The 24,148-nt window shown below is 42.1% G+C and overlaps 1 protein-coding gene and 1 pseudogene across 2 annotated transcripts in view; one reads left to right on the top strand and one right to left on the bottom strand.

Moving 5' to 3' along the window:
- LOC146566608 (uncharacterized) overlaps nt 1–4,219 on the bottom strand; it is a 183,448-nt gene extending 179,229 nt beyond the window's left edge. Inside the window, exon 1 of the mRNA XM_085286158.1 lies at nt 3,977–4,219. The gene's annotated coding sequence lies outside the window, so the exon portion shown is untranslated. The remainder of the gene's footprint in view (nt 1–3,976) is intronic.
- Nucleotides 4,220–17,960: 13,741 nt separating this feature from the next.
- Nucleotides 17,961–21,783, top strand: LOC146566607 (uncharacterized; annotated as a pseudogene). Its single transcript, XR_014893979.1, has 3 exons — nt 17,961–18,203; nt 20,165–21,434; nt 21,697–21,783. The product of XR_014893979.1 is annotated as an uncharacterized LOC146566607 (transcript).
- The last annotated feature ends 2,365 nt before the right edge of the window (nt 21,784–24,148 follow it).

Raw genomic sequence — 24,148 nt, 5'->3', positions numbered from 1 at the left:
TGTATAGAGAGCGACAGCACTGATCTGTGAGTGATGATAATTTGTGCACCAATTCCTCTGACATCGTCTTATTAATTGTTAGCTTACTATGCAAACATGACAAGTGAAATCTCCCGCAGCTTAAACATGTGAGAGGTTGATCGCGCAGAGAATCGCTGAGCTTATGTGAGTGCGGCAGGATATATATTTCACTACGATGACCTGGATGATTGAGAACCTTCACAGACAGATATATATTTTAGTTCTGCTGAGCCAAATAAGACAGGTCAGGGTGAAGAAGTGACAGCCAAAGAAAAGCTTACCACAAAACGGAGAAGTTATGACAAATCAGACTATAAGGCAAAAAGAAAGTGCAGCTTTATGGTTTCATGGACAAAAGAATTTCTGTGGCTGCAATATGACAAGCTAAATAACCAGGGCTGCACATAAGTGGTCCACAGGTGCGTATTCGCTGTCAAAATAAAAAACACGCACAAGGGTTAGGGTTAAATTTAAAAACTGTACTTTTGTGTTAAAATATATATTTATAATTTTAATAAATGACAAATTAAAAAGGCATGAACAATTTTTTTTGTATCGAAAAAATATCGAACCGTGACACCAAAGTATCGAACCGAACCGTGAATTTTGTGTATCCTTGCACCCCTAATACACACTAATATATATATATATATATATATATATATATATATATATATATATATATATATATATATATATATATATATATATATATATATATATATATATATATATATACACACACACACATATATACACACACATATATATATGTGTATGTATGTATGTACATATACACATATATATACATATATATATGTGTATGTATGTATGTACATATACACACATACACACACACACACACATATACAGTTGTGGTCAAAAGTTTACATACACTTGTAAACAATATAACATAATGGCTCTACCGAGTGTCCCATTATTTCTAAAACTCTGATTTTCCTCTGATAGAGTGATTGGAACAGATACTTCTTTGTCACAAAAAACATTCATGAAGTTTGGTTCTTTATTGACTCTATTATGGGTTAACAGAAAAAAGTGATCACATCTGCTGGGTCAAAAATATACATACAGCAACATGAATTAGCAATTTTGGTGACTTAGAAAGTTGTCAGTGAACTGAGCTTCATAGCATGGCCTCTTAACTTCTTGTGAGTGATTATGAGTGACGACAGCTGGTGACTTCTCTTAGACCAGTTAAATAGGGCTCATTGGATACAAACGCCCACAAATGCTACAATGGGAAAGTCAAAGGAGCTCAGCATGGATCTGAAAAAGTGAATTATTGACTTGAACAAGTCAGGAAAGTCACTTGGGGCCATTTCATAGCAGCTGCATGTCCCAAGAGCAACAGTGCAAACAATTGTTTGTAAGTATAAAGTGCATGGCACTGTTTCGTCACTGCCAAGATCAGGAAGAGAACGCAAGCTATCACCTGCTGCTGAGAGAAAATTGGTCAGGAGGGTAAAGAGTCAACCAAGAATCACCAAAAGGCAGATCTGCCAAGAATTAGAAGCTGCTGGAACACAGGTGTCATTGTCCACAGTTAAACGTGTTTTGCGTCTCCATGGACTGAGAGGCTGCCGTGCAAGAAGGAAGCCCTTGCTCCAAAAGCGGCACCTTAAGGCTCGACTGAAGTTTGCTGCTGATCACATGGACAAAGATAAGACCTTCTGGAGGAAAGTTCTGTGGTCAGACTAAACAAAAATCGAGCTTTTTGGCCACAATGCCCAGCGATATGTTTGGAGGAGAAAAGGTGAGGCCTTTGACCCCAAGAACACCATGCCTACAATAAAGCATGGTGGTGGGAGTATTATGCTGTGGGGCTGTTTTGCTGCCAATGGAACTGGTGCTTTACAGAGAGTAAATGGGACAATGAAGAAGGAGGATTACCTTCACATTCTTCAATATAGCCTAAAATCATCAGCATGAAGGTTGGGTCTTGGGTGCAGTTGGGTGTTCCAACAGGACAATGACCCCAAACACACATCAAAAGTGGTAAAGAAATGGCTAAATCAGGCTAGAATAAGGGTTTTAGAATGGCCTTCCCAAAGTCCTGACTTAAACCCCATTGAAAACACGTGGACAATGCTGAAGAAACAAGTCCATGTCAGAAAGCCATCAAATTTAACTGAACTGCACTAATTCTGTCAAGAGGAGTGGTCAAAGATTCCACCAGAAGCTTGTGGATGGCTACCAAAAGCGCCTAATTGAAGTGAAAATGGCTAAGGGACATGTAACCAAATATTAGCACTGCTGTATGTATATTTTTGAACCAGCAGATGTGATCACTTTTTTCTGTTAACCCATAATAAAGTCATTAAAGAACCAAACTTCATGAATGTTTTTTGTGACAAAGAAGTATCTGTTCCAATCACTCTGGCAGCCCCTAATATATATATATATGATGAGTCTGACTACAGGAGGGAGGTTGAACGTCTGGTGTCCTGGTGCAGCCACAACAACCTGGTGCTGAATGCCCAGAAGACAGTGGAGATTATTGTGGACTTCAGGAAGCACACAGCCCCACTCCCCCCCATCATCCTGACTGACACCCCCATCACCTCCGTCATCAAGAAAGCCCAGCAGAGGATGTACTTCCTGAGGCAGCTGAAGAAATTCAACCTGCCAACACGGACGATGATGCAGTTCTACACTGCAATCATCGAGTCCATCCTCACCTCCTCCATCACCGTGTGGTACGCTGGAGCCACTATCAGGGACAAACAGAGACTGCAGCGTGTTGTGCGCTCTGCTGAGAAGGTGATTGGCTGCAGACTCCCATCTCTGCAGGACCTGTACACCTCCAGGACATTGCGGCGTGCAGCTCGGATCTCAGCTGACCCTTCTCACCCTGGACACAGTCTGTTTGACCTGCTCCCCTCAGGCAGGAGGCTCCGGTCCATTCGCACCAGAACCTCTCGCCATAAGAACAGTTTCTTCCCCTCTGCTGTTGGACACATGAACAATAACCATATGACTGTCCCCGCCACTAACACATGACCCTACGCTGTGTCACTGCATCATTCCATGTTTGGCACTGATCACCACCTGCACTCATGTATATATCTTTCTACGCAGCACTTTTTATTCTTATTCTCATGTATATATCTCATGTATATCTCATGCACATATCTTTCTACATAGCACTTTTAATTCTTACTCTTATTTTTATTTTTCTATGACAGTATGTTTGCACTGAAGCACCGCAGCAATTTCCTAATGTTGTAAACCTGCTCAACATTTGGCAATAAAACCCTTTCTGATATATATATATATATATATATATATATATATATATATATATATATATATATATATATATATATATATATATATATTTATTGAGATAGATATAGATCGATATAGATAGATAGATATACATACATACATATATACACACACACACACACACACACACACACACACACACACACACACACACACACACACACACACACACACACACAGCTTCAAACGACGTGTGGACTATTAAATTAGTCGTTGACGTAATCGAGACTAGTTGACTAATCGTGGCAGCCCTAATATATATATATCAATATTTTTCAATACACGTGTCCATATTTATGTCTCCAGATTGTTTGTATAGTGAGCCTTTAAGACTGTACTCTTGGAACAGTTTTTATTTTTGCTGCTTTTGTCTTACACTGTCAAATAAACACAGATTTGCAGCGTTTGTATGTGTGTGCAAAAGCAAATGTGCCAGGCCTCAAAGACAATGGGTGCTTTGCACAACAAAAGCAGGATGTGAATCGAGCATATGACCTGTACAAATCTCAGCAGGGGTGATTAACACCTCGGGACTTTCACCAGAAAATAAAAAAGTCAGAAATTCTAGTAGGTGTTGGGTTCAGGGGATTTCTGCAAATTTGCGCAGGGTTAGTAAATCAAGTGTTGAAGTTAGCTCGGTGCTTACCTTTAGATGAGCCCACAAACCGAGAGAAAGTCCGTGATGAAGCTGCAACTCTTTCTCTCAGCTACGATCCAGGAGACAAGGGTGGGCGGATCGATGCAGATATTTATCCAGACGTTGGTAGTGGTTTTTGATCGGTACGTTAGTTTGTTTCTCTCCTGTAGATTCACTTCTTTACTCGCTGTGGATGAAAAAGCAGCTCTGTCTGGGTGAACACCTCTTCTTATGCGGCAGACGCACTTTGCTCCGCCCCCTTCTTCCTGCCCTGCTGGGATTTGTTACTGTGCCGTCACGTGACTCAGATGCGCTCAGAAGACGCATTTGGACTGCAGAGAGTGAGAAAGAGGAGCAACATGTGGAGATATTTTATGACTGTAATTGAAAATGCTGGAGAACAGATGGAAGGCGTGTCAAGCCACAGGGGACCACAACAAGCTGTAGAGTTCAGCTTATTTTACCTCAGTTAAATGCTTTAACTGAAGTCTCACTGCACACACTCAAACTTAGTGTTTGTGTACACCTTGGTCATTATAACCTGACACTGATCAGTGCTGCTCTGACGATCACACTCACATCCATGTAATCATTTAACTGGGCTGATCTGGAGTTACTGCACAATGCTGAATGTGTCCTTACAGTACAGGGAATAACTCTCTCTGTGTTCCTGTAGAGAAACTCTGGGTTTGTGTGCTGACGAGCATCACTAACAGTAAGATACAAAGACTCACTCATACCTTTCCACACGTGTGACAAATTCAAAAAGCTGCTGAAACCTTTAGAACATCATAAACTACACATTGTTGTCCTCTTTTAGGATGGAACAGCTTTCAGATTTATTTACTCTTAAAAGGATAAAAGATCTTTTTAAGAATTTTGCATTCAAGACGAGAATGTTTAAATAAGTCATGTAAATGAGAATTTCAAAGTTGGTGGCTGCAGTATATACAAATTGGTGTATCTCAAAAATAAAACTATGAAGACACTCAAAATTAATTTGGAAACTGTTTTATGCAACTTTTTTACATTTACAATTTTGAGGGATGAACCTCTGAAATTTCTTTAACTAGAAATTTGTGTAAAAATACTTCTGTAAACATTTGGGATATAATGGTTGTATTGCTGTATAGCAACTTGAAATACTCCCAGAAATGGCACTACAACATGTAAAAATATAACGATAAGCTCAGGCAGACTTGGTTCTGTGGTAGGTCTAAAGGGTTAAACTGCTTCCTCACATCTGCTTCAAGATTATGAAGGGTTGTAGTAGGAGAAGGTGGTGTGAAATCCTCATAGCTGTGGAGTGAGGGGGGAGCTCCTGTGGGTGAAGTCTTTGATGGTGGTGATGGCTTTTCAGTGTTCCAAGTGACTTCTCAGTAAACAGTACATTTGCACACTGACGGAAAACAGCCCACGGAATGAACAATGGGCTGTAAGGTCAGTTTCTTCATCATTAATATGCAAATCATGACCATTGATCAAATTCCACGAGTACCCTTCACAGAGAGTTGGGGAATGGCTGCAATCCCAGCATTGTAAGATGGTGAAAGATGTACCCTTAGGGTTAGGGGCTCCAGATTGGACCCCCTGCCCTGCAATAATACATACAAAACCCAACAATCCCTTTGGTGACAATGGGAAGGAAAATCTCGCTTTTAACAGGAAGAAATCAGAAATCTCCGACAGAACCAGGTTCAGGTTCTTCTTTCACCCCACAGACGGTTGGGGTGAAAGAAGGAAGACAGGATAAAGACATGCTGTGGAAGACAGACAGAGATTAAGTATGATTGAATGCAGAGAGGTCTGTTAATACATAGTGAGTGAGAAAGGTGACTGGAAAGGAAAAACTCAACACATCATGGGAATCCCCCGGCAGCCTACACCTATTGCAGCATAAATAAGGGAGAATTCAGGGTCACCTGGTCCAGCCCTAACTATATGTTTTAGTAAAAGGGAAAGTTTGAAGCCTAATCTTCAAAGTAGAGAAGTGTAGAGTAGAGAGTGTCTGCCTCACCAATCCCAACTGGAAGCTGGTTCCACAGAAGAGGGGCCTGAAAACTCAAGGCTCTGCCTCCCATTCTACTTTTAAATACTCAAGGAACAACAACTAAGCCCTGTCAGTACTGCAGCATTTTGGATTAACTGGAGGCTTCTCGGGGAGCCAAGACCAAAACCCAAACCCAAAGTGGGTTTTGGTCAGTGGTTGTTGATCAATGGTCATGAGAATTTGCATAATTATGATTGTCTGCGAAGGTTCTCAGTCATCCAGGTCATCGTAGTCAAAGGAGCTTGCAAAGAAAAGTGTCTGGACTTCACAAGTTAAAGAAGTCCAGACGCTTTTCTTTGCAAGCTCCTTTGACCATAATTAAGATTAAGGAACTGACCTTCCAGCCCATTGTTCCATCAGTGGGCTGGTTTCAGTCATTATGCAAATGTCCTGTTTATAAGATTGAAACCTGCAGTCAGCTGAGACTGAAGAAGTCACCTGGATGAGTGACGACGTTCTCCCACAAAACGCTACGTCCAGATGAACACAATCAACTTTTGGAGATTTACTTACCTGGATGATTGAGAATGCATCAAGACGATATATTGTGGTGGTTAATGTGCAGCTCTTGGTGATTTGGGAGAATCATGTTTTTAATCATGTTGTGGATTGAATGTTGGGTTTTATTTTATTTTGTCTACAGACGTTTTTCTCACCTGTGATCATTCAGATTGATTTGTTGAGTTGACTTGAATCACGTGAAGGTTTAAAGCTGCTCCTCCCCCAAAAATAATAAAGTATAATCATGAAGAATGTAATAATGTCTTCCTGTGTCAAACACAGCTGCAGTCAAAGCAGGAAGGAAAGCTGGTTCAAACTGTTGAGAGGCCCCATCATTAAAGCACAGGTAGATCTGGCTGAAATGAATGTTTAGCATCGAGGGAATTCAGATGTTCTGTTCAGTTTTCTTTCTATAGGTAAAGTTCACAGCAACAGTCGTCTTAAACTGATGTTGTGATCCACTGTATGGTTTATGATGGAGACACTGAGTCTGGTTCAGCTGCTTTGTTGGATTCTGTATGTTAAAGAGTCTGTTTACATGGTGGAGGGGGTGGGGGCTGAAGGTGTTGAAGTGGGTGCGGTAGGGCAGATTATTTATCTCCTTGTGGCAGAAGCCAGTTTGTCTCGTTCGCTACAAAGAATCGGCTTTTGGAGCAAACTTGTTCATGAACTTCACATCACCAGCCTGGGGTTTACAACTAGTGTTAATTGAGGACGTTTGAAGGTTCAGTTTGTTCCACGACTGCATTTCACTCACTGCCTGTTTGTATCTCTGTCACTGCAGGACCAACGTGGACTGAGAAGTCAGCGCTCAAAGCTTGGGAAAGTCAGTCTTTTACGCAGACTTCAAACTTAAAAACACACCAGCTCATCCACAGTTAAAGCGTACACTTGTGATCAGTGTGGCAGAGCTTTTACTCACAGTAAGAGCTTACAGAGTCATCTAGTTACCCACTCTGGAATAAAAGCATACAGCTGTGTGGAAAAACTTTCAGCCGGATAGAAAGCCGGTAGTAATATAGCTGTACTTTTTTTTTTTTTTTTATTGTTCTCATTTTTCAGAGGGAGACATGCAACATGGGACCTCTCAGACTCGCCAGACTCCCCACCACCATGGTTGCTAATCCAGACCCCCCCCCCCCACAGTTGTGCAGGATCCTACAGGATAAGGTCTGTGTGAGGAAACCATTATCGACATCAAGCTTGCAACCAACCACCTGGTGATGTTGGTGCTAAACGCCTTTCTACAGGAAACATGCTACAGATGTCAAACAGCTCATCCCAGTCAACTGCAACACAGCTGCTTGCTCGAATTGCCCGAGTATTACTTTGACACACACTATGATGATGTGATGCTAAGGCTCAAGACATTCCGATTCATCCCCGCCAGACGCCTGTTTGTACGCTCATACACAGTCAATGGGACTGGAACAATTCAGCAGGACTGCAGAACACACCATGACTGAACTGAGATCATCACAACACATAGTATGCACAATTAACGACAACATTGCGCTGCTGTTAGAAGCAAGTAGTTATGCCCGTCAGGTTAAACCAGGCATGCTTCGCATGATTGGTAACTACTGGGCTGGGAGACCCCTGGTTTAATGTATGTTGTTCAGTATTCATTGTCTGTGTGAATGAAATAAAAAGACATGTTAACACCAACATCTTAGTCATTTGTGGCCAACTTTGCTTCCCACACAGAGCGTTTCTGACACTCGGGCGCTGCTTATACAATAGAGAAAAGCAACAATACAGAGTGTTTCTCTGCTCCAAGACATCAGCGGGCCTTTCACACGGTAAGCGTGTCTGTTATACCCAGCGCATAAATGTCTGTATGTCAGTGCTGATTATTCAAACCCCGTTTAAAATGTGACACACATGTTGTCCGAAAACAATTCCTCTAAATTTGCAAAGTTACTGATTTAAAAACATATTTTTGAATTTTTAGTTGCATGTCAAACATATGATAGACTCTTGAGCATGTTTCTATAGCTACATTCACAATGGTATAACCATGCTAAATAAAAGATGCCCAAGCACCAATGCACTCTAATGCCAGCCTCTGAACTGTATGTTGATAAGTACATGAAGCGTACCTCTACAGCTGAAAACAGTTTGTATCTGCACTCTGAGGGTCTGCTGAATTGTTTTTACAGTTTTTCTCGATTGCTAAAACACATTTCTTGAAACTACGCCTCATATCCTCACAACAGTAAACACAAATCCATAACATCTCACTCAATTTCCCAAACATCCTATTTCCAGGTCAAAATGAAGCTCTACACCCAAAACTATTCACTCCTGCTGAAAAACCAAACTTTGCCCTCAGACATCAAACACAAGCCCTCAAAAACACACACACTACAACAGAGTTTTGCACACTGGTACAATTAATTCAAAACAATAGTTCCAAAACAATTAGGTTGCCTATGGTTCTCCCCTTCAAAACCCTTGTCACACGATAAACACAAAAGCCTTAACCTGCCTCCACCAGGTGGTCGTCTCTGTGTCCTACAAAAATAGAAGCACTCATTACTGTAACTGTCACACATTCATTTTACAGGAAAATAATGGAAACATACAGCCGCTAGGACACATGTCTCAATACTTAGGTCACTTTTGCAAAACTCTTCACACAATTCTCCTCACTGACCCTCAGCTTGGCAAAGCAGTTCATTTCACATTCAAAATGCACTACAACTACCAAAACACTTTATTCAGGTCTCAAATAAACTCATTCTTCCAGAACACTAGCAAAGATTGACAGCCGACAAACACACTTTGTCACCCACAAAACAATGACCTAAAAAACACTAACAACATGTAGCATTACAGTGTTTTCTTGTGTAAAACAAGGACACATCTGTTTATAATTTCAATATATGTTACTGGAATGAATCAGACATCATGCAGAATTCGTTAATATTTGTTTATGTATTTTTATGTTTTTGCACTAAGTATTCCCAAAATACAAGAATTTGTATACACACCATCCACTGATACACATACAATAGTAATGCTAATCTACTTGGTCTTCTCCATTTGGCCACAGGTTCTCATCCACATCACATCTTATGTCATCCAGGGCGATACACCTAGGAAAGGATCTTCTGGCATGCCTGATCCATCCCTGGCAATCTTCTGCTGATATCTCCAGGCATCCAGCATTCGTTGCATCCAGGAGGGACATTTGATCATGTGGATCAGGGGTGCCCAATCCTGGTCCTCGAGAGCTACCGTCCTGCAGCTTTTAGATGCATCTCTACTGCAACACAGCTGAATCAAATGGTTTGATTACCTCTTCAGCGTGCCATCAAGTTTGGCAAAGGCCTGATAACAAGCCATCATTTGATTCAGGTGTGTCGAAACAAGGACGCATCTTAAAGCTACAGGACAGTAGCTCTCGAGGACCGGGATTGGGCACCCCTGATGTGGATGATTGTCGTAAACCTTCCACCAAGGAAAAGAATTCCTCTATGGGGTTGAGGAATGGAGAGTAAGGTGGGAGGAAAAGAGACTCCATTCTGGGATGGGCTGCAAACCACTCGGTGACTGCACGGGAGTGATGAAATGCCACATTGTCCCATACAGTTCTAAATGTTGGCTCATTCCTTTTCTCCGCATCCCTTTCCTCACCTAGCACAACCCGACCATAGAGATCATGCAGGAGCGCAAGGAGCCGTTCCGTGTTGTATGGCCCAATCAGTGGTCTGTGTAGCAGCAGTCCATCAGTGGATATTGCTGCGCACATTGTGATGTTGGCACCCCTCTGGCCCGGGACATTCACTGTGGCGCTCTTCCCAATCACATTCCTCCCTCGTCGCCGTGCTTTGGCCAAGTTGAAACCTGCCTCATCCACCAAGATGAAAATGTGGTGCGTTTACCTGCCTTCAATCTCCATGACTCTCTAACATAAATCCACAAGGCAACATAAGCTGTTACAGTAGTAAATTTGTAAAATTGTCTTTGTGTGTGTTTGGTTTTGTTCAAAAACAGATCTGTATTTCATTCTGATCTTACCTGGACATACTGGTTCCTGAGTTGCTTGACATGTTCAGAGTTCCTCTCAAAAGGCACAGTGTGCAACTGCTTCATCCTGACCTGATGTTTTTCAGGACTCTAGAAATTGTTGTTATGCTTACACTGTGAATGTTTGCAAAAGTAACGTTGTCTGCCAAGACTCTGTGTCTAATTTCAGTGAGTTTTATCCCATGTTTCTGATGACCATATCAACAATGGCAGTTTCCTGCACATCAGTGAACATCTGTCCTCTCCCTCCTGTGTGAGGTAACCGTTGAGTCCTAAGCAGAAATGCAACAACAATTACACAAAAGCTTATTTACTTCTGAAATGTGCAAATGCCCTGCAGAATACAAGTTACCTGTTGGTTTGCTGGAAAACTCTAACACTAGATGCCACTGTAGAGCGTTGCAGATTTGGCTGCACTCTCTGACCAGCCTCTCATTGAGTGACCATGATTTACTACATGATCAGTTACAGTAGCTCTGATCTCATCTGAGACTACAGCTCTTGATCTTCCTCTTATTCTTCTTCCACCATGCATATGTATTCCTCACCCCTTCCCAGCCACTCTTCTTCCTCTTTCAGCCACTTCTCCATTTCTGGCTGGGTCCATGTTTACGTCACACAACAAACCTATTCAGCAGTCGTCTCCTTTTGTAATGAAATTGAAGGAGTAACACCTGTGTAGATGTTCATCTACAATGAGAATCAGCTGTGGCTGGTTAAACTGCATTTTTAGATTTAAAATATGTTTCAATAAAATATTGCTGTTGGATTTTGCTGTCTTTTTAAGTTTTGCATTGTTTTGACCATAAGTTTAACAGTTTTGAAAACAGTATGTAAGCACATGCAAAATGTCCTGTACGTACAAAGGTTTTTGGCAGTTGTTGCGTCTGAGTGAGAAAATAATTCATGAAATTTGAGAGATGTAGTCATTGAATGCATTTTGTGCCAAAACAATGATAACTGGTCCTCAGTTTAGTCCACATAGACTTCTGTTGTGCTCACTGTGTGAGGAGTTTTGTGACCTAAGTATTGAGACATGTGTCCTAGCGTCTGTAAAAAACCTGTAATGATCTCTCTCTCTCTCTCTCTCTCCCTCTGTGTGTGTGTGTGTGTGTGTGTGTGCCCTCACAGCAGGAGCTTTTCTCAAACGCATTTCCAATCAGTTTTTTACAAGAAGTGCAGCTCATACAATGGTATAAATGTATTCTTTGGGTTTCTTTATGAATATGAAACTCTAAAGATTTTGAGTTCGTGCATGTTGTGAAACAAGAATCTAAATATTTGTGTCACAATGATTTCTATAAAAGCGTGTTGTTTATGGGGATAATGCAACAAATCTTTTGTGCGTCCTATTAATGATCAATGGTGATTGAAGAGGAACCCATGCTCAGGACATTTTCATGACAAGTGTCAGCGCAGACAACTACTAACGAGAGAACATGTTTTATCATCATAAAGACTGTGATATGAAGCATCGTTAAAGTGTCACTTCAGTAATGTTGACTCATGTTTTTAATAATGACTTTAAAACACTAAACTCTAATTTCTGTGGTTTATTTTAAGTTTACAGAATATAACATGTGGTAAGACGACGAGTTTTACTTCTCACTGTCCGTGTTATGTGTATCTATTTATCATGTATGCTACTTTGCTCTGTGGACTGTAAAATGTTTCATTGTGTTCATGAAATAAACCAGACTTTCACTGTCTGCATCTTTTACTGTTTTTCTGCTTTTGTTCACTCCAAGTTTGACAAACCTGCAGATATCCAGAGTTAACTCACTAACAATGTGGAGCAGTCTCAGTGTATTTAGCTGCTTTTTCCCTGAACACAACCAACTGAGAGAAACGCCTGCAGGCCTCACTTTGGTCATTTGAGCGCTGAAGGAGATTTGTTCCATAGACACCTTATACTAGTGTTTCCTGCATTTAATCCATCACTACTATGTCCTATTTCAATCCAGATTCCTTTTATAGTTTGCAGTGAAATTTGTTAAACCACTGTTTAATGGGACAGAAGTACAAGTCACTCTTTACTAACACATTTGTAGATGAGTTTATTGCTGAACAACACAGCTAGAAGCCTCACACACCGGTTTTTGAAGTTTTGTGTGTAATGGTTGAGTCTATCAAACCCTACCCTTTTCTCCCCAGTATCACAACAGTATGACTCCCAAAGTACACCTTCAGCCCCCACCCCCTCCACCATGTAAACAGACTCTTTAACATACAGAATCCAACAAAGCAGCTGAACCAGACTCAGTGTCTCCATCATAAACCATACAGTGGATCACAACATCAGTTTAAGACGACTGTTGCTGTGAACTTTACCTATAGAAAGAAAACTGAACAGAACATCTGAATTCCCTCGATGCTAAACATTCATTTCAGCCAGATCTACCTGTGCTTTAATGATGGGGCCTCTCAACAGTTTGAACCAGCTTTCCTTCCTGCTTTGACTGCAGCTGTGTTTGACACAGGAAGACATTATTACATTCTTCATGATTATACTTTATTATTTTTGGGGGAGGAGCAGCTTTAAACCTTCACGTGATTCAAGTCAACTCAACAAATCAATCTGAACGATCACAGGTGAGAAAAACGTCTGTAGACAAAATAAAATAAAACCCAACATTCAATCCACAACATGATTAAAAACATGATTCTCCCAAATCACCAAGAGCTGCACATTAACCACCACAATATATCGTCTTGATGCATTCTCAATCATCCAGGTAAGTAAATCTCCAAAAGTTGATTGTGTTCATCTGGACGTAGCGTTTTGTGGGAGAACGTCGTCACTCATCCAGGTGACTTCTTCAGTCTCAGCTGACTGCAGGTTTCAATCTTATAAACAGGACATTTGCATAATGACTGAAACCAGCCCACTGATGGAACAATGGGCTGGAAGGTCAGTTCCTTAATCTTAATTATGGTCAAAGGAGCTTGCAAAGAAAAGCGTCTGGACTTCTTTAACTTGTGAAGTCCAGACACTTTTCTTTGCAAGCTCCTTTGACTACGATGACCTGGATGACTGAGAACCTTCACAGACAATCATAATTATGCAAATTCTCATGACCATTGATCAACAATCACTGACCAAAACCCACTTTGGGTTTTGGTCTTGGCTCCCCGAGAAGCCTCCAGTTAATCCAAAATGCTGCAGTACTGACAGGGCTTAGTTGTTGTTCCTAGAGTATTTAAAAGTAGAATGGGAGGCAGAGCCTTGAGGTTTCAGTGTCACGGCAGAAGACACTTGAGGCTGGCTGGGTTCTCCTAAACCCCCAGCAGAAGACACTTGAGGCTGGCTGGGTTCTCCCGAACCCCCAGCAGACGAAACATGAGGCTGGACGGGCTCCTCGGGCCCCCCAGCTGAGATTGACGGCTGAATGGGTCCCTCTGGTCCTCCAGCAGAGGACAGGGGTAGAGGGGCGGACTCACTGGAGCTCTCAGCAGGGGATGACGGCTGAGACTGCTCAGTAAAGTCCTCTAATGAAGCCACTGGTGCTAGCATCTCGACCTCTAGGGGTCCAGAGGTGGCTGGTGACTGGCACCCAGCCTCTGGGGAGGCCCTAGAGGGAGCAACTGTCTCTGAGATGGCCAGTTTAACTGAACCAGTTAAAGTCTGTGTGAAGTGTGTTCCCTGCTTGTAATGAGGCTGTGAGGATAAAGGCTGGGTAAGTGAGTGGACAGGCTGCTGAACTGGTGGCAACTGAACTACAGGTAGCAAAGTAGTAACAGGTGGTGGAGTGGCTGGCTGAACTGATAAGGCTGATGAATCTCTTGCCAACTGAGCTATTGACTGGGCTATGGACTGTAACATGGTGTCTACTGGGTCTGACTGTGACTGTAATGGAGGTGATGAGTGAGTGGCTGACTGAGTTAGCGACTGCTGGGCAGCTAACCGAGCTACCGGCTGAGCAGCTGACTCAACGAACACAGCCCCGGTATAAACAGTCATATGAACTGGTGAAACAGACAGAGCGTCTTTTCCACTCACCACAGCCGGCAGTTCTGAAGTCCTATTCTCCAGCTGTGGGGCGACGCGCCGACGGCGCGATCGTCGCTTCCTCCCGGGCAAAACCTCCGGCGGGCCGGGCAAAACCTCCGGCGGGCCGGGCAAAACCTCCGGCGTCCGGCTGAGTTGGGAAGCGGTAGCGGCTGGTGGGTGTAGGTGAAGTTCGTGAAGGATGAAGTCTTGCACGAGTGGGTGTAGTGAGTCCAATAGCCAGGGATAATCCGTGAGCAGCTGTTGCAGTCTGGCTTCCAGAACGTGGAGGAATGCTTCTCCCTCATGCTCTAGCCACAGGTTGATTATTTTTGAAGCGGAGTTCGTGATGAGGTCCCGAAGCTCCGTGGGTGGGGTGAATGCCGCTGGATCCATATCTGGCTGGTCCGTACTGTCACGGCGAGTGAGGTGAGCCGTGTGGAAAATAAAGGAGGATCCAAATGCAGGCAGTCGTGAAGGTGTGAAGGTGGTTTATTGAACATGAAAGTAAATACAAACGGCAAAAGGAGCTAGAACTAAACTATACTGGGATAAACTAAACTACAGAGCACAAACCTTAACGAGAACGACCAGAGGAGAATGATGATGGACAGCAGGGAAACACACAGATGAAGCAGGGTGGAAACACAGACGGACCAGCAACAACAATGACGGAAGACATGACTTAAATACACAGAGAACCACAGGGGAATTACACACAGGTGGTGGACACAGCTGGGAATAATCAACAAGACGAGACAAAGGTAAAACTGAACACACTCACATGAGACCCAGACCTTCACAATAAAACAGGAAATGAGAACACCACACCAAGACGCAGACCTGACACTGAGAGACAGACAGGAAATGACATATGAAACTAAACCCACATCGTAAACCCAGATAAACAGAAACATGGAACTCTAATAATAGAAATCATAATCATCACCATAACATGACAAGAGAACAAGAACACAATCCCTGATGCAAACTTAAATCAAAACACAATAAACTCAAAATACTGGGTCCAACGGACCCAGAACCGTGACATTCAGGTCCCTCTTCTGTGGAACCAGCTTCCAGTTGGGATTGGTGAGGCAGACACTCTCTACTCTACACTTCTCTACTTTGAAGATTAGGCTTCAAACTTTCCCTTTTACTAAAGCATATAGTTAGGGCTGGACCAGGTGACCCTGAATCCTCCCTTATTTATGCTGCAATAGATGTAGGCTGCCGGGGGATTCCCATGATGTGTTGAGTTTTTCTTTTCTAGTCACCTTACTCACTCACTATGTATTAACAGACCTCTCTGCATTCAATCATATCTGTTATTAATCTCTGTCTGTCTTCCACAGCATGTCTTTATCCTGTCTTCCTTCTTTCACCCCAACCGTCTGTGGGGTGAAAGAAGAACCTGAACCTGGTTCTGTCGGAGATTTCTGATTTCTTCCTGTTAAAAGCGAGATTTTCCTTCCCATTGTCACCAAAGGGATTGTTGGGTTTTGTATGTATTATTGCAGGGCAGGGGGTCCAATCTGGAGCCCCTAACCCTAAGGGTACATCTTTCACCATCTTACAATGCTGGGATTGCAGCCATTCCCCAACTCTCTGTGAAGGGTACTCGTGGAATTTGATCAATGGTCATGATTTGCATATTAATGATGAAGAAACTGACCTTACAGCCCATTGTTCATTCCGTGGGCTGTTTTCCGTCAGTGTGCAAATGTACTGTTTACTGAGAAGTCACTTGGAACACTGAAAACGCCACGTCCAGATGAACAGAATCAATTATGTTGGTACAAACAATTCACCACAAAAAAGACTCAATATTCAGGAAAATTCAGAAGTGCTTTAAACTGTGCAGTAAATATTTATGACAAACTCAAAACAATGTAACTTAAAACATACTGCAAAACAGTGCTGGCTCTCATCTCAGTGGGAAAAATTTTCATGGACATGTGCAGCTAGAATTTTACTTTGGAGGAAATGGGCTCAATGCAATTCTTAAGCATGTGTGCAAATGTCCGATGGATGGATGGACCTTTATTAAACCCTCGGCTCGGTTCCTCCGGGAAATTCAGTTTCCAGTAGCACAGCACCGACAGAAGTTGCATGTTGCAGATACGCTAAGGGAAATGAGAGTAAGGATATAAGCACAGGGCCCCACTCCACTGACGACCTGCTGCTGGCCAACACCCTCAACGACTTTTACTGCTGGTTTGATGAGACATCAAGCAGCCTTGACACCTCCACCTTCCCCAACAATAGAGACACTTTGGTCCATCATTCCCCCACCTCCCCACTCCCACCAGCACAGAGCCATCACCACCATCAAAGACTTCACCCACAGGAGCTCCCCCCTCACTCCACAGCTATGAGGATTTCACACCACCTTCTCCCACTACAACCCTTCATAATCTTGAAGCAGATGTGAGGAAGCAGTTTAACCCTTTAGACCTACCACAGAACCAAGTCTGCCTGAGCTTATCGTTATATTTTTACATGTTGTAGTGCCATTTCTGGGAGTATTTCAAGTTGCTATACATCAATACAACCATTATATCCCAAATGTTTACAGAAGTATTTTTACACAAATTTCTAGTTAAAGAAATTTCAGAGGTTCATCCCTCAAAATTGTAAATGTAAAAAAGTTGCATAAAACAGTTTCCAAATTAATTTTGAGTGTCTTCATAGTTTTATTTTTGAGATACACCAATTTGTATATACTGCAGCCACCAACTTTGAAATTCTCATTTACATGACTTATTTAAACATTCTCGTCTTGAATGCAAAATTCTTAAAAAGATCTTTTATCCTTTTAAGAGTAAATAAATCTGAAAGCTGTTCCATCCTAAAAGAGGACAACAATGTGTAGTTTATGATGTTCTAAAGGTTTCAGCAGCTTTTTGAATTTGTCACACGTGTGGAAAGGTATGAGTGAGTCTTTGTATCTTACTGTTAGTGATGCTGGTCAGCACACAAACCCAGAGTTTCTCTACAGGAACACAGAGAGAGTTATTCCCTGTACTGTAAGGACACATTCAGCATTGTGCAGTAACTCCAGATCAGCCCAGTTAAATGATTACATGGATGTGAGTGTGATCGTCAGAGCAGCACTGATCAGTGTCAGGTTATAATGACCAAGGTGTACACAAACACTAAGTTTGAGTGTGTGCAGTGAGACTTCAGTCAAAGCATTTAACTGAGGTAAAATAAGCTGAACTCTACAGCTTGTTGTGGTCTCCTGTGGCTTGACACGCCTTCCATCTGTTCTCCAGCATTTTCAATTACAGTCATAAAATATCTCCACATGTTGCTCCTCTTTCTCACTCTCTGCAGTCCAAATGCGTCTTCTGAGCGCATCTGAGTCACGTGACGGCACAGTAACAAATCCCAGCAGGGCAGGAAGAAGGGGGCGGAGCAAAGTGCGTCTGCCGCATAAGAAGAGGTGTTCACCCAGACAGAGCTGCTTTTTCATCCACAGCGAGTAAAGAAGTGAATCTACAGGAGAGAAACAAACTAACGTACCGATCAAAAACCACTACCAACGTCTGGATAAATATCTGCATCGATCCGCCCACCCTTGTCTCCTGGATCGTAGCTGAGAGAAAGAGTTGCAGCTTCATCACGGACTTTCTCTCGGTTTGTGGGCTCATCTAAAGGTAAGCACCGAGCTAACTTCAACACTTGATTTACTAACCCTGCGCAAATTTGCAGAAATCCCCTGAACCCAACACCTACTAGAATTTCTGACTTTTTTATTTTCTGGTGAAAGTCCCGAGGTGTTAATCACCCCTGCTGAGATTTGTACAGGTCATATGCTCGATTCACATCCTGCTTTTGTTGTGCAAAGCACCCATTGTCTTTGAGGCCTGGCACATTTGCTTTTGCACACACATACAAACGCTGCAAATCTGTGTTTATTTGACAGTGTAAGACAAAAGCAGCAAAAATAAAAACTGTTCCAAGAGTACAGTCTTAAAGGCTCACTATACAAACAATCTGGAGACATAAATATGGACACGTGTATTGAAAAATATTGATATATATATATTAGGGCTGCCACGATTAGTCAGCTAGTCTCGATTACGTCAACAATCAAATTCGTCAACGACTAATTTAATAGTCCACACGTCGTTTGAAGCTGTATGTGTGTGTGTGTGTGTGTGTGTGTGTGTATATATATATATATATATATATATATATATATATATACTTATATATATATATATAAGTATATATATATATCCTTCTCCTCACTCATGTCTGCGGTAGGCTCGCTTAGCATAGGGGATCTAGCCTTAGGACCCTTACTGGATACAGACGCCCCAGGCAGGAATGGAACGTGCGATCCTGGGTTCCAAAGGCGTGTAGTCCACTACGCTATACACACACACACACACACTCACTCACTCACTCACTCACTCACTCACTCACTCACTCACTCACACTTGGAATTAAGCACATTTATTTAAAATGAAAAGCATGTTGTATGCAACACATCACAGAATAAATAATTATGAGAAAAAAATGTAAACAGTGACAGTGCAACTCAAGTATTGTTTTCAGTTTATTGTAAACTCTGCCGCTTTGGACAACACAAGGGGCATTAATAAACATCTTTGCTATTTAGTGCACAATATTTGAATAAACTAACAACATCCACCAACATAGAACTGTGGCAGTCAGTGCAACTGAGGTAGGTATTAACATCAAGTCTAAGATGACTCACTTAATGGAGAGAAAAAGTGAGTGGCAGGTTTTTTTTTTTTTTTTTATAAGAAAAGTAGCTTTTCTGCATTATCAGCAGTCAGACTGTTTCTGTTTTCATCTATAATGTGTGACACTGAGCTAAAAAGACTTTCACTTTCCACACTGCTACATGGGGATGAGAGGTATTTACTCGTCTGTTTCTCTGTTTAGAAGTCTCACAAGCACAGTCACAGCTGGGATGACATCAGAGGCTAGTGCGTCGTAGCTGCTCACTTTTTTAGTTAGTTCCTCAAAGGGGGCGAGGATGGCAACAGTCGTCTCCGTAAGAGCCCATTGGTGAGCGGTGAGATAGTCAGGGAGTTCGTGCTCAGAAACGCCCAGAACTCGCTTTTGCTCAATGAGGGACTGGAGCATGTAATACGTGCTGTTCCAGCGCGTCTGTACGTCCTGCTGCAGTCTCTTTTTTTGGCTGGTTGACCTGTCCCTGAATGTCCTCGAGGCGGGAGTAGGCTAAGGCGGAATGTTTAAAATGCCCAACTATTTTCCGTTCCACTGCTATAGCATCAGCTATGCTCCTCTGTGCTAATAAGCGTGGGTAAATAAGCGTGGGTAAACTCTTTTACATCATGTGCTAATCTCACTGGGCAGGCGTACAGACACTTTGCAGGCCAAATGTCTCTCACCTTTGCCCTAGAAACAAGTCTAATATTTATCTGTGTCTGTAAGTGTGTTTGCATTGACCCTCAAAAGACTGAATGCCAACTCTCATGAGCACATTTGCAATGTGTGTATGAAAAGAAGTATAACTACTTATTCAATAAAAGGTCACAAAATACCACTAATAAAAGGCCGGTTAGAATAATGAATTTCCCACAACTCACTGCCTCTGTTTGTATCTCTGTCACTGCAGGACCAACGTGGATCGAGAAGTCAACGCTCTCAGGAGCCCGACAAATTCGTTGAAGAAAGAAGTGGAAGAAAAAAATACAACTGTGACGAGTTTGGGAAAGATTTTACTGTGAAAGCTTCCCTAAAAATGCATCAGGTCATCCACACTGGAGAGAGACCATTCAGCTGTGACGAGTGTGGAAAGTCTTTTACCCACTCTAGAAGCTTAAAAACACACCAACTCATCCACACTGGAGAGAGACTGTTCAGCTGTGACGAGTGTGGAAAGTCTTTTACCCACTCTCGAAACTTAAAAACACACCAACTGATCCACACTGGAGAGAGACCGTTCAGCTGTGACGAGTGTGGAAAGTCTTTTACCCACTCTCGAAACTTGAAAGCACACCAACTGATCCACACTGGAGAGAGACCGTTCAGCTGTGACGAGTGTGGAAAGTCTTTTACCCAATCTGGAAACTTGAAAGCACACCAACTCATCCACACTGGAGAGAGACCGTTCAGCTGTGACGAGTGTGGAAAGTCTTTTACCCGCTCTGGAAGCTTAAAAACACACCAACTCATCCACACTGGAGAGAGACTGTTCAGCTGTGAGCAGTGTGGAAAGTCTTTTACCCACGCTGGAAGCTTAAAAACACACCAACTGATCCACACTGGAGAGAGACCGTTCAGCTGTGACGAGTGTGGAAAGTCTTTTACCCACTCTGGAAGCTTAAAAATACACCAACTCATCCACACTGGAGAGAGACCGTTCAGCTGTGATGAGTGTGGAAAGTCTTTTACCCACTCTGGAAACTTAAAAACACACCAACTCATCCACACTGGAGAGAGACCGTTCAGCTGTGACGAGTGTGGAAAGTCTTTTACCCACTCTGGAAGCTTAAAAACACACCAACTCATCCACAGTGGAGTTAAAGCGTACAGCTGTGATCAGTGTGGCAGAGCTTTTACTCGCAGTAGCAGCTTACAGAGCCATCTAGTTACCCACTCTGGAATTAAGGCATACAGCTGTGACATTTGTGGAAAAACCTTCAGCCAGATAGGGAGGCGAAATACACACCTACGCATTCACACCAGACATGATGTGTACTGCTGTGAGCAGTGTGGCAAACACTTTGCTACAAACACAGAGTTACGATGTCACATGTTTACCCACTCTGAGGAGAGACCTTATAAATGTGACCTGTGTGAGAAGACTTTTAAATCTCCACGTTACCTGAAAGCACACCAACAGATCCACACTAGAAAGACTCTACAAGTGCAGCTACTGTGAGGTATGTATTTTTGTTTTTATGTTGTCAGCCCGACTGTTTGAGGGATAGTGTTTGAGAATTGTATTACTGTTATTGTAGCATTAAACTATTAATTTAATGTTTTTACTCTTATGGTTTTTATAGCACATTAAATTGAGCTGAGTGTGACAATGTAAACAGTAAAATGTAATTGGACTTTGGCAGAGATGCTCTTTATCTCAGGCGACGTTCAGGATAAAAATGTTGACGGACTGACTTACACTGTCTTTGTGTCTTTGTTTAGAAGCAGAGCAACACAGATGGATCAAGTTCTCAACCCTGTCATCGCTGCGGGAAAGACTTTTGTTGTGACCTTTGTGGAAAAACTTGAAGTCATTGAAGGACTCTGAAAATATATCAACGTAGACACACTGGAGACGAAATGAACTACTGTAAAGAAAGCACTTCAAAGCACTTCAAACAATATGAAGTCATTCACAGTGGCGTTAAAAAGCATGTCTGCGATCAGTGTGGGTCATCCTTCATCAGTGCACGTCAGCTTGAAAAGCATAAACGAGTCCACACATGAGAGAAACCATACAAGTGCAGACACTGTGACAAAACCTTTTCCCAATCATGTGATCATACTAAGCATGAACGCAGACACATGAAAGAGAACTTCATCTGTGAAAGAGTTTGAGTAATCTCAGTTCATACTCCACTCACAAACGATTCCATGTTACAAATAAACTGTTACGTCTTGATTCCCGCTTTTACGTTAATCTTGTAAACAGTACATTTGCATAACGACTGAAACCGGCCCAGTGAGTGAACAATGGGCTGTGAGGTCAGTTTCTTCATCATTAATATGCAAATTCTTATGGCCATTGATCAACAACCACTGATCAATGGCCATGAGTACCATTCACAGAGTAAAAATTTGCATAATGATTATGAAGGAACTGTTTTACTGTTACCAATGTTCAAAAACATTTACTAAATTATCTCCTCTGTGCAAACATCAGCGTGATGCAGGACTGAAATCACTCCCATCTCTGGATCAAAGTGAATCTGCAGAGACAGAAAGATCCTCTTCTGGTTTCAGGGTCAGACTTAAACCCTTGAGATCAGGCTCCACAGAGTTCAGGTGGAGTCTTCTGTAAAGATCTGATGAGGCACCTATGAATGAAAATGTGCCTCTCGTTACATTTTAAGCTTTCTAAACTGTTCTACTGTAGTGTTTGTGTTGAGTGGTTAGCTTTGTTCCAGCAGTTTGATTAAGAAATCTGTTTCCTGTTAAATTTTTATTGAATGCATTGATCCAGGTGTTCTGCAGTTTTTTTTTCAGCTTGTTTGTGTAATGAAATCCTGCAACAGTTAAACCAAAATTTTACATGTTAAATAAAGAAATGGTTTACTGACAAAGAGTTTGAGCCGTGATGTCATTTCCTGTATATCAGAGCAACACCTGAAGTGACCAGTGTTTAAAGTCAGTCAAATTTTGTGTCAGCATGACCTTGTGAAAACTGCTTGGCGATGCTTCACTATGTTATCTGCTCACTGTTGGGGCGTAGAAGGACGAAACTCCCAGGGTGACCAGTGCCAGGAGCTTCCTGATGCAGAGAGTTGAGTGTGGGGGATATAAAGGAGAAGCTGAGGCATCCCAAGGTTAAAGCTGGCATAACTGAACTTTAATGTTTGATGTGTGTTTTGGTTCTCCTGCGTACAGTAATTAATAGCTTGAACACAGCAGAGCTTGATATAAAGACCTTACAACTGAATTGAATTAAATTGGTTATTTAGTAGGTCTAAAGGGATAAACTGCGTCCTCACATCTGCTTCATGAATATGAAGGGTTGTAGTGGGAGAAGGTGGTGTGAAGTCCTCATAGGTGTGAAGTGAGAAGGGGGCTCCTGTGGGTGAAGTCTTTGATAGCGTCGATGGCTCTGTTGTGGGGGGAGTGGGGAAGGTGGGAGGATGAGTGACCAAAGTGTCTCTATTGAGGTGTGAAAGCTGCTCGATGTCTCATCAAACCGGCAGTAAAAGTCATTGAGGGTGTTGGCCAACAGCAAGTCGTCAGTGGAGTGGGGCTGTGTGCTTCCTGAAGTGAAAATCTGGCATTTAAAGATGAATGGGGAAAACTCGCTCACAGCTGACTAATGAACATTTGCATGCATGCTTAAGAACTGCATTGACCACATTTCACCCAAGGTTTAAAATTCTGCCTGCAAATGTCAGAGGTCTGTGTCCATATTTTCTCCAGCATACGGGGGATTCCCATCATAATGAGTCTTTTGGTAAGAGGTGATAAAGAACCTAATCAAAATTTCCATCCAAATTCCCTCCATCTTTGTGAGCTAGTGCATTTCAATTGTTGTTTATGTTATGCACACTCCTCCCTCCTTCTCCCATCTTATTTGTAAAAAATGTATACAAACAGGAAATGTGTTTTTTGTTGACGTCACCACTATATGCCTTTTTGAGCATTGCTATCAAATCTACATTAGTGTCCGACACCACTCTAATTGTCCTCTTTATATAGTGTCTTATTAACAAGTATCGGCATAAATCCTGTCTTTCCAGATTGTATTTTTGTTTCAATGTATCAACACTAATTAAATTTCCATCTTTAATCAAGCTATCAAATGTAGACAATCCTTTAGCAGACCAACTTTTGAGACATGAGTCCAATTTTTGGGGGGTAATGTCAGAGACATAAGCATACCATTTAAATAATACCAAGTCTTGTTCTAGTT

The sequence above is a fragment of the Mchenga conophoros genome, linkage group LG9 (genome assembly GCF_057382185.1).
Source record: "Mchenga conophoros isolate Kocher_MC1m ecotype Shallow Benthic linkage group LG9, M_conophoros_male_GT1.1, whole genome shotgun sequence".
Lineage (NCBI taxonomy): Eukaryota > Metazoa > Chordata > Actinopteri > Cichliformes > Cichlidae > Mchenga > Mchenga conophoros.
The sequence above is the reverse complement of the archived record's forward strand: the minus strand, read 5'-3'. Positions and strand labels throughout refer to the sequence as shown.